An 18099-nucleotide genomic window follows, 5' to 3' on the forward strand; every position below is an offset into this window, starting at 1 on the left:
ACATGACCGTCCGCTCCTAACACTGGAGAATCCTGACAGCACGCACAGAGGATTCCCAAGTCTGCAGTCATAGTAACTGCAGACTTTCGTTCCAAATTTCAACAACCCCTGTAACATAATATTAGGGTTACAGATGCCTTATATGACTCCTTATGTGCACTTTGAACCAATTTGTGTATCCAAGAGAAGAAAAAAAAAAAATCTACTTTTTCACATTGCAAATAAATACAATGTCCTACCATTTTGTGTATACAGTTCTTATGCAAAACTATGTGACACATTTACCAAGATGGGAATTTTGAATTTCGGTACTAAACCACAGAGACTAAAATCTGCCAGGGCATTTAACAGAATCTACGCCTTAGACAGCCGTATTTAATGCATTTGTTAACATGTAGTCCTTGCACCCTCTAAATTTACAGTTTCTATACCTTTTGCCCAGTGTGGTCTAAACATTTACATGTTTGCACAGTTGTCACACATTTTTTGTTGCAGTCTATACCAAAAGCTTGGGAAAATGAAGTCAAGCAACAACGTTCCCCAAGATGTCTACATGGTTAGAAACGAAGACAAAAATCCTGTGTGCAGCCTTGTCCTGCTCTACCAACTTCCATCATACTGTCAGTAGCTAGGAGGGCTGAACGGGACGAAATTGATGACCTATCAATCGGTTACAAAAAGGTAAAGGACAAGGTAAAATACGGGCACGTCCATTCATAACATCAAAAACATTTATTTAGATATCCTTTAAAAAAAAAAAATGGAACCACATAGCTTAAAATAAGGGAGTTGTGTCGTGCCAGAAACGAGTCAAGTTTTTAGCGGCTATGAGGATCCATTCTCTTTTGGCCTTTTCCCTTACGTTGCAAACCGTGCTTCATCGGTTGGATTCGGCACCCTTTCATCACAAATTCTGTGCATCCTATATCTGTAACAAGCTTGGCGAACTAAAATTTTCCTTTTCCAGTTATCATTCATAAAAGATGGATGGGAGCCCGAAACCCGCCGTCCTGTTGTATCAGTGGAAATCTGCTCCGGAGATTAAGCTATACATCTACTATATACAGTAATCATCTAATTCTGTCTGACTGTCACGGAAATCCCGCGTCGCAGATTGGTCACGGCTGGCCGCAACCAATCAGCGACAGGCGCAGTCCATCCGCGAATTGGCGCGGCATTCGAACAACGCATGTCACCGCTACCGTTGGGAGATCTGTGGCACTAGCCGCTGATCTCCCGATGGCTGTCGTGGGTCATCTCCTGCCGCACGGAGGTCAGCGACGACGCAGCCGGGAGATGACCGGCGCAGCGCTCAATGTGCGGATAGTACACAGGGTCCGGAGTGTATATAGTGATATACACACCTTACGACGGCCCCCGGCATCTTCCGGTCCCAGTAATGCTTTGCGCCTAAGACCGCTGATGACGTCGCATTCTCCGGTCCTTCGCTCTAAAGCCTTTTTCACACTTCAGTTATTTGTTGTCAGTCAAAATCCGTCAGAGTGTGAAAAAAACAGAGCCGTTTCCGTTGTGGCACAAACGGACGGCAGCGGATCTGTTTCTTTGACGGATCCGCTTCAGCTGAAATTTAAAGCAACACGGAGAGGGAGAGAGAGGGCGAGGGAGAGAGAGATTTGTAGTATCGCCGCTTCCACAACGCTATTGAGGGTTAAAAAGCTTGTCAGACGACAATTAGTCAAAATCCGTCTCTATTGCAAGTCTATGGGGAGAAAAAACGGATCCGCCTCAAAAGGGGCGGATCCGTTTTTTTCAAAAAACTGGAGAATTTTGACTGACGTAAAAAATAAAACCTGAAATGTGAAACAGGCCTAAGCATTACTGGGACCGGAAGATGCCGGGAGCGTGGAGAGGAGATCGGGGCCGTCGGAAGGGGAGTATATCTCTCTGTTTGTAACGGAAATCCCGCGTGCAGAGCACTGTGCCCTCCCGATACGATAGCATCGGGCCTCCATCTAGTATCTTATATCTGACTATATATGTTCTCATTAATAGGAGGAGATCAGTTGGGATCCAACACCCACTGATCAGCTGAACTTGGCTCTTGCAGTTGCTGGATGTGATCAATGTATGGTGCGACAGACAGAAGAAGGACCCTGTGCAAGAACAGTATATGGGCCTTTAGCAGCCCAATAGCTTATCATAAAATGGACAATGCCACCTGTTTTGGAGATAAAAATGGGTTCCACACTTCTTGGGCCCCCAATGTGAGTAAATAAGCTGCACCAGTGATATGTCCAACCCTGGCATGGGACAACAGTCCAGGTCATTGTTGGTCGATGGCTGCTAACCGGTTCTGCTCCATAGGTCCTACGTTCCACCCTGTACCTTGCTTATATCCGGCGATCACCAAAGCAGATTATGATTAATCGGTGGGGGTATCAGGTTTCAGGCCCCCATGGCCTGCCCATCTCATATTGATAACCAATCCTGTTGATAGTTCATCAGTTCTTCAGACCTGCGCAACTTTTCTGTCAAGAAGTGGGGGATGCAAGTATGAAACACAGGATTTTACAGTCTTTAAAGACAAGTTGTCACTGGCAGTGGAGACATTTACCTGCATATATAGTAGTAATCTGCAGATAAATAGTGCAGCGGCTATATGGAGAGAGAAAAAAAACAAAAAGTTACTTTCTCCCTGCAGCTGCTCGCTTCCTGTCATCGGGGGTGGTCACTCACACAGTGAGAGCATTGTAATCACTGCCCAAGAACATTGATTTCAGGGTTGCCAACCATCCAGGAATTCCTGTACTGTCTAAAAAAAAAAATAAAAAAAATTAGGTGTCCATGATTATTTATTTATTTTTTTTAGGCTGAAGAAACTTAGATTTTTTTACTGTAGATATTTTACAGTTTACAGTAAATGCAGCTGATTCATTCATATCAGAATTATGGGGTGTAGACATCCATCACTTATGATTTATTATGGTTTTCCAATGTGTCCATTAATCTTGTCTGTCCATAAATTTGTATAATGTGTCAAGAAAACAAAAAAGTCAAGTTGGCAACTCTGATTGACAGCCTGCTCTGAACACACACAAGTTATATCAATGGGGGAAAACAAGGCCCAACAGGGCTGAAGGAAGGGGATCATGAATCAGGATGTTTGCTAGGCATGAGATGTGGGTGCTAGGGGGTTAATGGGATATGATGTGCACAAAGTGGGAAAATTAAGGGGAGGAAGATGGTGAAATCCAGGGGCATGGAGCTTACATGATTGGTGGGTGGGATGGTCCCCAGGAAGGCGGTATTTAAGGGCTTTCCTTTAGGGGACGACCATCATCCATGGTGGCCTTTGTACCCGGACCTTCCCGCCTGCCCCCTTTTTAGGTCAATTGCTTGAATAATTAGGGATTTTCATAATTTGTCACAGTGGTGGGTGCAAAAGGAGGGGGCTTTGAAGGAGGTTTGTTGCACTGAGGCACGGGGGAGCCCAGTGAAGGGATGGGTGACTCGCCGACTCCCATCGGTTTAAGGTCTTACAGAATTGTAAGCGGGTCCCTACTGGTCTAAAGGCCCCGTCACACATAGCGATATCGCTAGCGAGATCGCTGCCGAGTCACAAGTTTTGTGACGCAACAGCGATCCCACCAGCGATATCGCTGTGTGTGACACCTATCAGAGATCAGCCTCCCCTGCCGGGTATCGCTGATCATGCGCGAAAGGCCTGGACATTTTTTTGGTCACTCATGTCCCGCAGTGTAGCATGCATCGTCACGTTTGACACCTACCCAACGACCTCGTTAGCGACTCAGAAGCAAGGCAAAGGCGTGGATTTGCGTTCCCTTTTCCACGCCTCCCTCAGCTCCGACTGGTGGTCGCTACCGCGTCCTGATTGGCAGGCTTGCTTTGAAAAGAAGGTAACATAATAGCGCTTCAGTCCTTTGTTCCTGACCAGGTGCGTCCTAGTTCAGATCCTAGTTGCGGTTCAGCAAGCCAAGGACACACGCGGTCAGGAACAAAGAACTGAAGCGCTACTATGTCACCTTATTTTAAAGGCAAGGACGCCAATCAGGACGCGGTAGCACCCACCAATCAGAGCTGAGAGGGCGTGAAAAAGGGAACGCAATCCCCGCCTGTGTAAATACAGCGTCACACAGTACATCCCTCATCGAGGTGTGAATCGTCAGAGAACCTGCAATGTGACAGGGTCCCAACGACCGCCGGCATCATTACAAAGGTTGCTACGGCACGCTAGATCGTTGCTGCGGCGTCGTTGGGTACATCGGACTGTTTGACATCTCACCAGCAACCACATAGCGATGCAGCAACGATCCCTACCAAGTCGTATCGTTGTCGGGATCGTTGTAGCGTCGCTATATGTGACGGGGCCTTAAAGGTATGTGCACATGGTGCGGATTCTGGTGCGGATCCGCAGCTGTGTGTCCGCAGCAGATTTAGGCGTGTTGTACAGTACCATTGTTTTCAATGGTAAACTGGAAAACGCTGTGCACATGCTGCAGATTTTTCCACGCGGATTTGCTGCGGCTTACAATCTGCAGCATGTCAATTCTTTTGTGCAGAAACGCTGCGGTTTCACACCTCATCCATTATGGGGTGTAAAACCGCGGGCAAAACCGCAGATAAACCGCAGGACTTTAGTCCTGTGGATTTATCTGCGGTTTTTACTACAAAATCCGCAGAGCCAAAAAACTCCATGTGCACATACCCTTAGTCTCAGTGGACACGTGTAGGGGCAACTTTCAGCTGGGGCCTCCGAGCTGGTATGCATGGGGGCTGGTGTGGATTAGCTGTTTTGTTGTGGTTTTAAGACTGTTTTTAAACCTTCAATCCCCCCATTATTATTTTTTTTATATTTTTATAAAATAAAATGAGCCTGCTTTGGCGTTTCATTTATTGGTTAAGGGGTGGTAAACAGATCAGGGTTTGCTTATTGTGTTATCTAAGGGTGTGTGCACACGCTGCGGATTCTGCTGCGGATCCGCAGCAGTTTCTGCTGTGTTGTACAGTACCATTACTTCCTATACAAAATAAAAACCGCAGTGCATATGCCTTGGAATTTTCCCACACGGATTTGTTGCGGTTTCAAATCCGCAGAAAGAATTGACATGTCAATTCTTTCTGCGGATTCTGCTGCGGTTTGCCATCTGCTCCATTGTAGAGATCATAAACCGCAGGGCAATCCGCAGGCTAATCCGCCGGTCTTCTGACCTGCGGATTTTACTAAATCCGCGCGGAAAAATCCGCAGTGCATTCCGCAGCGTGTGCACACACCCTTATAGTCACATATTCCGAAGTCATGATAACGTTTCTGAAGGTGACCCGTTTCCTTTATCCATTAAGGCACAGTCTTGCCAAAAATACCCTTCTGTTTTGCGGCTGGAGCATGTATGCAGATCTAGTTGTAAATGTAATTTTTAATTTAGCTGCACTGGGGCAACAAAAAGGATGGAAAAGTGGACACAGCTAATATGCAAGGACTATGGAAACCTGATTGCAGCCTCAGATGCAGAACACACCTGTGTCAAGAAACGCAAAAATATAAATCTACCAATCACAGTTATTCACCGCTGACTTATTGTGAAGAGGTCTTTCCATTTCAGTGCGGTCTGGAAACAGAAAATGTTGTAGATCATTGCATCTGTTTAGATTACGCCACTTAGGCTGTATGCATATATCATGAAGCACAAAGGGGCCTTCTGTGTATCTGCTCCCTGGACAAACAGAATCAGTGCTCTGGAAAGTGCCAGGTGACAAGCAGGACGTCACTGCTGCGGGTGGTGAGCCTGAAGAGAGTGCACCGGGAACAGGAACATGGAGGAGAAAATCAGGAAGGAGCAGAATAATCAGAACTAAAACTATACATGTCAGTAGCTCTGATGTGCCAGCACAAAGGAAACTGGAGGCCACGTTCACACGTTCAGTGTTTTACCTCAGTATTTTTAAGCCAAAACCAAGAGTGGGTGAGAAATACACAAAGTGGTGACATGTTTCTATTACACTTTTCCTCTGAATGTTCCTGTCCTGGTTTTGGCTTACAAATATTGAGTTAAAATACAGACCAAATACTGAACGTGTGAAAGTGGCTTTAGAAAGTTTATATACACGGGCCTGCAAGAGCATTGGAGGAGGGCTGATGCACTAACCGTCTCGCCACAGGTGCAAGCTAAATTTGCAAAATCTGTCAAAGAGGGTTTTTTTTCTTTCGGTTGGTTAATGAATGTGTATTTCTATCACCTACATGATCAGGTATTCCGGTAACACCAAGCATCCTGATGTATCCCCTACAGGATGTGTCTTTATACCCAGCCATGGATAAGGAGGGTAGAGAAGCAACAGCTGAATCGTGGCTCTGGGTGGAACCAAAGTTCCCTCTGCCACATACGTTTTTCAAGGTACAGTGATAGTAATAAGATATTATTTTCAGACAGGAGTGATTGTAAAGATAAAACAGATCTTACATTGGCTTGATAAAGGGATTGCCTAAATGAGCGTTTACGCTGGCGACAGCATTCATTAAAAGACCGCCAATTGGCTACAAGCTAGCCAATCAGCAGTCACTTAATAGCCTGTTTAAAAATAGATTTTGCAAGATTTGGAATTAGTAAGAATGGTCAAATGGGAAAAAAAAGGTATATAGGTGGTATATATTTATATATTCATACATATAAATATACATCACTACTGAACGCTGCAGTGCGTGCAGTGAGGGATTACGTACTGACGCTGGCTGATTCCGTACGATGTGGGACTAATCAGCGCGCTCTGTGCTCCAGTCCCTCCTCTGATGCACATGCCCCAACCCCAGTGTATCCTATGTTCTGTATACTGCAGACCTGGTGATGACTAGAAATGAGCGAATTTGATTGGGTCAGGGCTTATTCGGCAAGCTATAGGGCAGTTCCATGCTGAGAAGGAATATTTTCAAAATTTTCCAATATTTTGGAAATAGTTAATTTTTTGTAAGTTGGTTCTTCATTACACATGGCATAAGGTGGCAACACTGTTTCTTTCAAAATTCCATATATTTCCAAGATGGCAGAGGGTTGCATGTGAACACCTACTGTTCTTACCGGAATCATACAGTAACAGGCTATATTGATAAGTGGATTACTATTAACCCCTTAACCCCCAAGGGTGGTTTGCACGTTCATGACCGGGCCAATTTTTACAATTCTGACCACTGTCCCTTTATGAGGTAATAACTCTGGAACGCTTCCATGGATCCCGGTGATTCTGACATTGTTTTCTCGTGACATATTGTACTTCATGATAGTGGTAAAATTTAATTGATATAACTTGCGTTTATTTGTGGAAAAAAAACGGAAATTTGGCAAAAATTTTGAAAATTTCGCAATTTTCCAACTTTGAATTTTTATGCCCTTAAATCACAGAGATACGGCACACAAAAAGCTTAATAAGTAACATTTCCACATGTTTACTTTACATCAGCACAATTTTGGAACCAAAATTTTTATTTGTTAGGAAGTTATAAGGGTTAAAAGTTGACCAGCGATTTCTCATTTTTGCAACACCATTTTGTTTTTACGAACCACATCACATTTGAAGTCACTTTGAGAGGTCTATATGATAGAAAATACCCAAAAGTGACACCATTCTAAAAACTGCACCCCTCAAAGTGCTCAAAACCACATTCAAGAACCCTTCAGGTGCTTCATAGGAATTTTTTGAATGTTTTTTTAAAAAAAAAAAAAATGAATATTTAACTTTTTTTTCACAAAAAAACTATTTCAGGTCCAATTTTTTTTATTTTACCAAGGGTGACAGGAGTAATTGGACTGCAAAAGTTATTGTCCAGTTTGTCCTGAGTACACTGATACCTGATATGTGGGGGGGAACCACTATTTCGGATGCGACGATACTAAATACATGTACTTATTGTTTTTTATTATTATTTCCAAAAAATGAATTAGGGAATTTTTTTTTGTTTTGTTTTTTTTAATTCATTTAGCGATTTTTTAGAAATTATTTTTACACTTTTTTTTTTTTTTTTTTTTTAACTTTATTACATTGTCCCAGGGGGGACATCACTGTAATATGTCAGATTGCTGATCTGACACATCACAGATCGCTGTGACAGATCAGTGATCTCACACAGGCACTGCACAAGGCTTCCTCATGCCTGCGCTGTGCAGGCAGTGAGGAAGCCGGCTCCCTGCTGGCCCCCAAAGGTCCCTGCCGCCATATTGGATTCCGGGGACCTGCAGGGAAGGAGGCCCCTGCAGCAGTGCTGCACATCACGCTGCTGTGGGGGTCTCAGGGAAGCACGGAGGGAGCCCCCTCCCTGCTGATGCTTCCCTAAATCCCTGGTACACTGCGATCGTGTTTGATCGCAGTGTGCCAGGGGTTAACGGGGCGGTCCGTGACCACCCCTGACACACAGCTGATTATCACAGCTGACGCCCGGCACTGACTCCCGGCCACAATCAACGGCGCTCCCCCCGTGGGCGCCGCTGATCACTATGACGTACTATCCCGTCCTTGGGAATTAAGTCCCAGGGCACATGGACGGGATAGTACATCATATGTCAGAAAGGGGTTAACTAGTAACATGCATAACTTAAGTTTAGTAAATATAAGAGTACTGTTAGGAAACCAAAATACTATAATATCTCTGGCTCTGTAAGATTGTTTACCAGACATTTTGCACATATCCATTGTAGACATTTTCTCTGTAACGTAAGTTACCAAAAAGATAAAACGTTTTTGTAGGATTGAGAACTAAGCATAAATTAAGTTATAACTTGTAGAGTTCTTATATTGCATAATGTATTAACTATTCACTAAGTTTCATGTTGCTGCTAAAAGTTTCACAGTTTCTGTATGAAGTAAACTTATTGTAACGCAAGTTACTTCAGCTTGGTGCATTAGCTCCAGGTCTATCAAACAGGTATGAAGAGTACATCACAAAATAGTGATTTACGCGAGTAGCCCTGCACAGAAGAGCAGATCTGGATGCACATTACTGGTGTTAGGGGTACAGAGATGTTTTAGGTGTGGTACGCTGGAGGATGGTACTACCTGTTAGAGGAGGTGTCAAAGCTGGATGTGACAGAGTGCTGGGAGTCCTTGATGGGAGAATACTGAATGGGGGTATTGTGGGAACCCCTAGATCTCAGTGTACTGCTTTGGAGTGATTTCTGTGGAAAAGCTTTGGTTATCATTATACCTGTAATGCGGGCTTTGGTTGACACTACTTTGAAGGGGGTGGGAGCTGGATATGGCTCACGACCCTCTCTCTAAGCTGAATGTGACTCGCGACCCTCTGTCTAAGCTGAATGTGGCTCTCAAGGTCAGAAAGGTTGGAGACCACTGTGCTATAGGGATGCTATCTAGGGGCCCATCATACAGAGTGGGGATTATAGTGACGGGACCATCATACAGTGTTGGAGCCATTAAATAGTTTGGGGATATTAAGGGGTGAGTATATATACAGTGAGGGGGCATTATACTGTGTATAATGGAGGTGTGCAGGGGGAGACTCGGGACATTACTAAATGTAGAGTGGGCACTTATTATAAGGGAACTTTTTGATTAGCCAGGAAGTTAAATGAGCAGTGAGCACAAATTGACATCCTTGTTGAAGTTCTTCATTAGCTGTGTCTGAATTCATTGGACTGGACCACATATGTAGACCTAGATTAAAATTTAGTCTACATTATGTAATTGATCAATGGTCATATTTTGTAATCAAAATTTCCACTCTGCAAAAATGTTGACAACTGAAGTATGAATATTGATTGATTACATTTTTACACTAAGGCTACGTGCACACGTTGCGGATTCACTGGGTTTTTCCGTGCGGAAACACAGGTAAAACCGCAGGTAAAGTGACCTGCGGTTTTCCTGCGGTTTCACACCTCTACTATGGTAAAGGTATGAAACCGCTGCGGAAACCGCCCAAACAATTGACATGCTGCGGTTTGTAAACCGCACCAAAACCGCGCGGAAAAAAACGCACCGTCAGCACAGAGTTTTTGGAACCCCATAGGGTTTCATTGTACTGTACATGGTCAGCGGAACTGCTGCGTTTCCGCAGGGCCAAAACCGCTGTGGAAACGCAGCAGAATCCGCACCGTGTGCACATAGCCTAAATTTTAGTCTACATATATAGTTCACACCAATGAATTCACATGCAGCCTATGTTTTGTCTAAATAAAGTCAGTTTGCCTTTTCAAATATGAACACTGACAAAATTGAACACATTGTTTGTGTTGTAACATAAGTTACTATATTGTGTTGTAATGCAAGTTACCTACATTTCTTGTAATAAAAACTGTTGCATTTAACTTGAGAGGTTAAAATAAATTTGTTGAAGTTGCTTGGACTATGGTTATAAAATATATACAATAAAAATATATCTTCTCCCCTGTTAACCAGAACAGAAAATTTGGCAGTCTCATGATATGAACAATTGCATTTCCTTTTTGTGTAACGTAAGTTGCCAAGTAATAACACTATTTTGTATTTAATTTATATAGTTGAAAAATCAAACTGTGTTGAAATCTATTGAGAATAGTGTAATGTACAATATACATTCACTCATTTGTGTGCCTGCCTTCAAAGAACAGTCTGTAGTCATTATTAAGTTTTTGGCTTGTGAATGTAACGTAAGTTACCATGGAATGCCCCTATAGTGCTTACCGAAGCAGCTGCAGCGGGAACCCGGATACATGGATCACTCCAGCTGATCAGCTGTCCAGCACTGCAGCTGCATGTGTCACTGTCATTGTGTTAGGCATTGAAGATGGGTCGTGGCTGGTTCTTCGAGCATGACAATGACCCAAAACACACAGCCAGGGCAACTAAGGCTCAGTTCACACAGCTTTTTTTACGTTTTCGTGGCGATTTTAAACGAGCGATTTTGCCGTGAAAACGCAAACAGCATCCCATGCAATCCTATGGCATTCCGCACATGCTGTGCTAATGCTGCGGATTTTTCTGCGGCGGAATTGCATCGCGGAAAAATACGAGGCATGCTCATTCTTTGTGCGGAATCGCGGGAATTCCGCACACATAGGAATGCATTGTTCTGCTTACTTTCCGCATGTGGCTGTGCCCACCATGTGAAAAGTAAGCAGAACATTTGCGGATGGTACCCACGATCTGGGGGAGAGGAGATTCTCCTCCAGGCTGTGGGTACCATGTCCCTGTAAAAATAGAATTAAAATAAAAAAAATAGTCATTCGCACCTTCCGATGTCGCTCGCAGCATCAGCAGGCCTCAGCGATGCTCCCGGCAGGTCCCGTTCCCAGTGATGCATTGCACCAATGACCTTTAATGACGTAGCGGTTTGGGAACGGGACCTGCCGGGAGCATCGCGATGATCAGGAACGCTGCGCGGGACGTCGGAAGGTAAGAAAAACACCAATTTTTTTTTTTTTTTATTATTTTTTAACATTAGATCTTTTTACTACTGATGCTGCATAGGCAGCCTCAATAGTAAAAAGTTGGTCACACTCGTCAAACACTATGTTTGACGAGTGTGACCAACCTGTCAATCACTTTTCCAAGCAATGCTACAGATCGCTTGGAAAACGCTAGCATTCTGCAAGCCAATTACGCTTGCAAATCGCTAGTTTTTCCAAGGCAAATAGGCAGGAATTAAAATGCGGTTTTCTCGCACATTTCCCGCGGAATGGAATTCTGGAATTCCCGTGGAAATTTCTGCGGCAATTCCGAAATTCGTGCACATAGCCTAAGGAGTGGCTCCTTAAGAAGCCTGTCAAGGTCCTGGAGTGGCCTAGCCAGTCTCCAGACCTGAACCCAATAGAAAATCATTGGAAAGAACTGAAAATAGAATTAGGCCGGAGTCACACTGGCGAGGAATACGGGTGCGTGAGAGGCGCAAAAAGCACGCATTAGACACGGACCAATGATTCTCTATGGGGTCACTCGCACCAGGCGTATATTTCTCCTCCGTATCCTACGCTCCGTGCCACTCGCAGCATGCTGCGATTGTCAGAGTACTACGCCCGTAGTACGCCAATGCAAGTCAATGGGTGCGCAAAAAATACGGAATACACACTGACCACACGTGTGACCTGCGAGCAATACGCAGGTATTTTGGCTGGTGAACAGGAAATGGGCCAATCCATCATCAGGAAGCGTAGACATGCAAATGAGCTCAAAAAGCGCTCCAGACATCCAGGAAGTACGCCTCCACGGAGTACAGCAGCAGCATGGCGTCCACTTACATAAATGTGGAGATGCTAATTGTGCTGGTGCAGGAGCGTCCAGAAATATGGGACCCACGCGACGCAAACTATGCGAACCGCACACGAAAGGAGGCGTCATGGAGGCGCATCTGTCGCCAGATGTACCATGACTTCGGTGACAGACCACGTGAGGAGCAGCAGAAAATTCGTAAGTGCAACCATAAAAATATAATTAACGTTAGCGCGCGCTATAAAATGACTCTACAATCAGCCCCCCCCCCCTTCCTGGGCATGTAATTTTAGCCTCATGAGGCCGTTACATTAGGATGTGACACGTGGCTTCACACAGCCATAATTAGAGGTTAGGCCACAAGCTCCTCATCCTCCTAGCCATAAAAATTATTTTCAGGGGAGCTAATGAGACCCTGGGTATCGGCCCAATTACATATGCCACTATGGGTAGAACGCACACCGCAGAAGGCCCCATGCCTAGACTACTGTTTGAAAATGTGACCACTCAAATATGTGATTTTGACAATCTTTCCTGTCACATTGCAGTGGAAGATGTGATGAAACGGTGGAGAAGCATCAGGGACCAATACCGCCGGGAACGCCAGCAGCGGTCCAGGAGTGGGGATGCTGGCCATGTCAAGCGGAAATATATCTACTATGACCGGCTGAACTTCCTCGCCCCAATTCTGGCTCTGAGACCGTAAGTACATACCTCACACCACATGACACAAAAACATTACACAAATACTTTACAGGGACAAAAATATTGATGTATTTTTGCCTCTGTTCTATTTCATAACAGAACTCAATCCAACCTTACGGATCGAGGAACGGCCTCAGAGGCAGAGCCCGTTATTGATCCTGTAGGGGATGAGGTGGCTGGCCCATCTTCTCCCCCTACAAGAAGGATGTCTGAAGAGGAGGCATCACAAGAGCACACAATGGCTGCCCGACACAACACACAACCAGGACGGTCTGCAGCTGCAACCTCACCCATCCTGGAAGAGATGGGCAACTTGAGCAGCAGCCCAACTGCCCAGATCAGGCCCTCCCCACAGGCTGCTCTAGCAACACGGTGAATAAGAAGAAGGCGCCAGGTCACCATTCAAGAGAGCAGGACCAATGTGGACACTGGGGTGCTGAATTACCTGTCCAGAGTCACTACAGATGATGGTGAGGAGGCCTATGCACGTAGCCTCACCCTTTATCTCCGTGCCCTTACCCGTGAGGTCAGGCTCCGTATTAGGGGGTGTATTCAGATCCTGCTTGATGCAAGCACCCCCCCCAATACCCCATATGAGGTGTTTGAATTTCTGGAGAGGTGGCAGCTCTCACCAAGAAATTTAATGCGCATGAGACCATCCACACAGATGCTTGCACAAGCAGGGTCTGAACAGCCCCTAATACGTGGGCCAACACCTCAACCCCTTCCTCCCCCTACCCATCCTTCTATTCCGCAGCCCCAAATGTCTTCAGCAAGCCAACCCCACCAATATGGCCACTTGTACCCACCCAGTGTTGGAGGCTGGTCCCAACCTGGTTGGGGACGATCTGGCTATCTTGGTGGGTAAGAGCCACGGGCCTACCATAGCCAACAAGAAGCCCCTCACCATCATCATTATTACTCTGGGCAGTATCACCAACAGGCCCAGGAGGCTGGACAACAACAGCATCATGGGCAACAGTATGGCCCCACACAGGGCGATGTTGGCCACAATGTCCAGCAGCACCCACAGGCTGTTCCTCCCCGTTCCCCTTCCCCTACATATGAGGATTTATGAATCCAAACTTTGGAGATGTCCAGTGACTGTAACTGGTGCTTCTAATCTAGAGAAAAAAACAGGTGTTCTCCTTCACCAACATTTAGAACATAATTTAACACTCACATTTGTAAACAATGTTTTCCAAACATATGAAACAATCCATCATGACAGGCAACGCTACCTCACGCCTTTCACACAGATATTACATGTGTGTATAAAAGAGAATATTTAAATGCGCTATACTGTTACCTGAAAGGATGAAAATACACTAATCACTTGCTAATGCATAGGAAAGGCGTGCTTGCCTTTAGTTAAGTAGTCAACTTTGTTATTAGCAATCTCTAGTAAACCAATTTGAGGCGAACAGCATTCACAATATCACGCTCTCTCTATGTCTTAACAAGTGAGTTTTGTATTTTCATCCTTTCCAGTATAGCATGCTTAAATATTGTCTGTTCTACAGACAGGTAATATCTGTGTGAAAGATGTGAGGTAGCCTTGCCTGTCATGGTGGAATCTTTCTATGTTTGGAAAACATTATGAGGAAATGTGAGTGTTATCTTATTGACTTTATTTTGGTGATGGAGCTCACCCTTTGTTGCCTAATCCAGGTTAATGTAGGCATGCAGCAATGTTGTTATTGCATAATGTTTGTTGCAGTTATTTTCTGTTATGTTAATGTTACATCAAGTTAACGAAGGCCCAAAGGGACATTTTGGCCATTGCCAAATTTGTGTTATGGCAAAATTATGTTTGCCTTTAAGCAAAACCCAAAAAACAAAAAGGCAAAACTAAAAATTTGTCTACTCTAGTTAACGTCTCTGTGTGATTTCTCACTATCCCTCACAACATACTAACAGACACCAACCAATGCAAAGAAACACTCATAGAATCATAAGGCTTGAGTAATATATATTTAGACACACTTTGAACCAAAAATAATTAGAACATAGACACAGCATTCTCTTGCCAAGAAGTAGCCCCCTCAGGTGAGATAAAGTAATTAGTGAATATATCACGCACTTTGAGGCCAGAGAGCGGTCTACGTTGAGGGATGATAGGTGGTCTCACCCTGCGCACATTGTCCGGCCTACGCACAACACCATCAGAGGAGGAGCAATCATGTATCCTGGTGAAGTTATGCAGAACAACACAGGCTTTCACAACTTCATTCACATTTTGCTCACTCAACTGAATGGCAGACTGGAGTACCCGCCATTTGGCACAAAGAATCCCAAAGGAACACTCCACCAGTCGCCTAGCACGTGATAGGCGCAAGTTCAAAATTCTGCGCCTGTGGTCAAGGTTGCGCCGGGGATATGGCCTCATGACATTACGTGATAACTGAAAGGCCTAATCTGCCACAAGGACATAAGGGACTGATTGTTCGGGGGAGCCTGGTAGCTGGCGTGGTGGTGGTAGATCCAACTGGTTGGTGCGTAGCCGCCGACCCATTATGGAAGTATTGAAGACTCTAGAGTCTCCCGTCCTTCCATAGGCCCCAATGTCCACAATTATAAACTTGTATTGAGGGTCTACCAGAGCCAACAATACAACAGAAAAGTATTGCTTATAATTGAAGAATTGGGACCCTGAGTTCGGCGGCTTACGCACCCCGATATGTTTGCCATCCAGGGCCCCAATACAATTTTGAAACTGGCAGTCCTCCTCAAAGTCCCTTGAAATCCTTAACCAGTCTTCCATCCTGGGCTCGGGTAGGACCACCTGATGGAGTCTTGTCCAGATTTGTGCACATGTAGACCTCACTATGCCTGAATTGGTGGACTTTCCAATGAGAAACTCATGGTGGAGGGCGGCATAAGACAGGCCAGTGGACAGGAAGCTGTAGAACAACAGAAATAGTCCAGGTTAGAATGGCTAAAGTAAAAAAAAAATCAGTTACATGCCGACCAAACTTGGTAGGAAATGAGAGAGAACAACACACACATATTTGGTGGCACAATGACTAAGTGATATGCAGTACATATTAGATGTAACATTGTGCTGTGTCAGGTGAAACATATTTTGAGTAAGATGAGGGTATTAAACATTGTCCAAGAAGGCCAAAAAACATAAATTAACACACACATTATGAACATAGAGAATGTGGTTGTGGAGTACATACCGTATTGTGAGTAGAAGTCGCTCCTCTGCAGATATGGCTTGGCGCATCCTAGTGTCCTGAAATGTGATCCCAGGGCGCACTGTCTCCAAGAGGCGATCAAATGTGGAAATGCTCATTCGACAGTACTGGTAAAATTTTTCCGGATGCTCCCGCAGAGACGAATAGAGGCGGTGAAAATGCCCTCTTGTGAGTCGTTGCCTCAAAAGTGGATGTACCCACATGCGTCTCCTTCTCCGCGGATCCACTTTCACAGGATATGGTTGGCCAAAGCGCAGTGACAAAAGCCAGGTAAAGAGAACCTGCTCGGTTGTATTGAATGTCAGACCCTCTGCCATGCTGCACAAAGAACACCAACACACCTCGTGAAAGCAAGGTGAGAAATGTACAGAATGTAGGCAGCCACCTATTTCTGAGTGTCTAAATAGGGTGCAGGCTAATGATTTAAATTGTTTGCAGGCCTCAAAACCGTTAAATGTCCATTTTGCAAGGCTGCGAGAAAATCTCGCCATACGGATTGCATACGGAGACACACATGCGCAAAATACGCGACCTCACCTTGCTTACGGATGACCTACGGACCACTATTTTGTAGTCATTGATCCGTATAAGGCCTGTTTCACACTTCCGTTTTTTCAAATCCGTCAAAATCCGTTGTTTTCCGTAAAAAAACGGATCCGCCATTTTTTGCAGGATCCGTTTTTTTTTGTCCCAAAGACTTCCATTACGGTTACCGCGGATCCGTCAAAAAAGCGGATCCGTTTTTTTAAAAACGGATCCGTTGGCATCCGTTTCCGTCAAAAAAACGGAAACGGATCCGTTTGGCGGACACAAAAACGGAAGTGTGAAACAGGCCTTACGCATGTAAAATACGGAGCGTATTTTGCGCAGGTTAGTGTGACTCCAGCCTTAGTCTAAGGCTGGAGTCACACTGGCGAATAAAACAGACGAATGCAATGCGATGACTCATTGCATTCGAACCCATGTTATTCTATGGGGCAGCTCCCATCATACGATTTTTTATCGCATCCGATCCTCTGACCGAGACAATCGCAGCATGCTGCGATTGTCACCGATTTTCGGATCGGATTCGACAATGTATGTCTATGGGGGGCGAGAAAAAATGGGATTGCAAACGGACCCGATGTGTGAGTTGCGATAAAAATCGCACCAAAAGCCGGCAATTTTTTTTCCTAAATACAGTAAAAACAGTGTCCAGTTAAATAAAGCAACAAATTAATAGATATAGACACATTTTTTATATATATATATATATATATATATATATATATATATATATATATATATATATATTTTATACATGTTATAGAGACACATTAATATATATATATATTTCTAGTTCATACAGTTCTTAATTGCAGAATAGCCGCTGACACATTAGCTGGCTTTTGTATAACATTCTCCTGCCCGACACGAAATGACACATGGTTTACATATAGTTAACCATTTCATTTTTTTTTTTTTTTTTTTTTTTTAGGTCTATCACTATTAATTATATGAGGGCTTGGGGGTTAAATTTTGGGCTTGTAGGGGTTCATTTAAGGGGTAAATTCGTTGTATTAAATTGCGGAGACTCCCGCTGACGTCACTGAGGCTGCAGGGAGTCCCCGTAATTTAATACAACGAATTAATTAAAATCGCATCAATGAAGATAAATCGCATCAAAAATGCATCTCTGGTTAAGATACCTTTGTGCGATTTCGGACCGTTAAAATGGGACCGATTTTTTATTCGTTCTGTGTGACTCAAGCCTAACCAGTAATTCGGTTTCTAGGAACCTTCCACGACAGCCATATCGGAGGATGTCTCCCCGCCCTAATGGGGGACAGGAAATGCACAAGAGGTTAAATAACCCTCCCCTTCCTGCTATCTCCAGTGTTTTTTCTGGACACACTAGCATGTATAGTTACTCTTACTGGATGATTCCTACACCGTGGTGGTATCAGATAGGGAAGGAAATTAGTGCTGTTGTGGAAGGTTCCTAGAAACCGAATTACCGGTAAGACTAATTCTATTTTCTCTA

General features: G+C 44.4%; 1 protein-coding gene across 7 annotated transcripts in view; it reads right to left on the reverse strand.

Moving 5' to 3' along the window:
- Positions 1–18099, reverse strand: part of RBM47 (RNA binding motif protein 47) — a 226242-nt gene that overhangs the window by 45201 nt on the left and 162942 nt on the right. The window contains exons 3-4 of one of the 7 annotated variants that reach the window (XM_073561121.1): positions 2698–2773; positions 2576–2616 (exon numbers count right to left, since the gene is read on the reverse strand). The exons of the other annotated variants lie outside the window; for them this stretch is intronic. The gene's annotated coding sequence lies outside the window, so the exon portion shown is untranslated. The remainder of the gene's footprint in view (positions 1–2575; positions 2617–2697; positions 2774–18099) is intronic. 7 annotated transcript variants of the gene reach the window in all.

Source organism: Dendrobates tinctorius, unplaced genomic scaffold (assembly GCF_039654945.1).
Source record: "Dendrobates tinctorius isolate UK_male_01 unplaced genomic scaffold, ASM3965494v1 ptg000314l, whole genome shotgun sequence".
Lineage (NCBI taxonomy): Eukaryota > Metazoa > Chordata > Amphibia > Anura > Dendrobatidae > Dendrobates > Dendrobates tinctorius.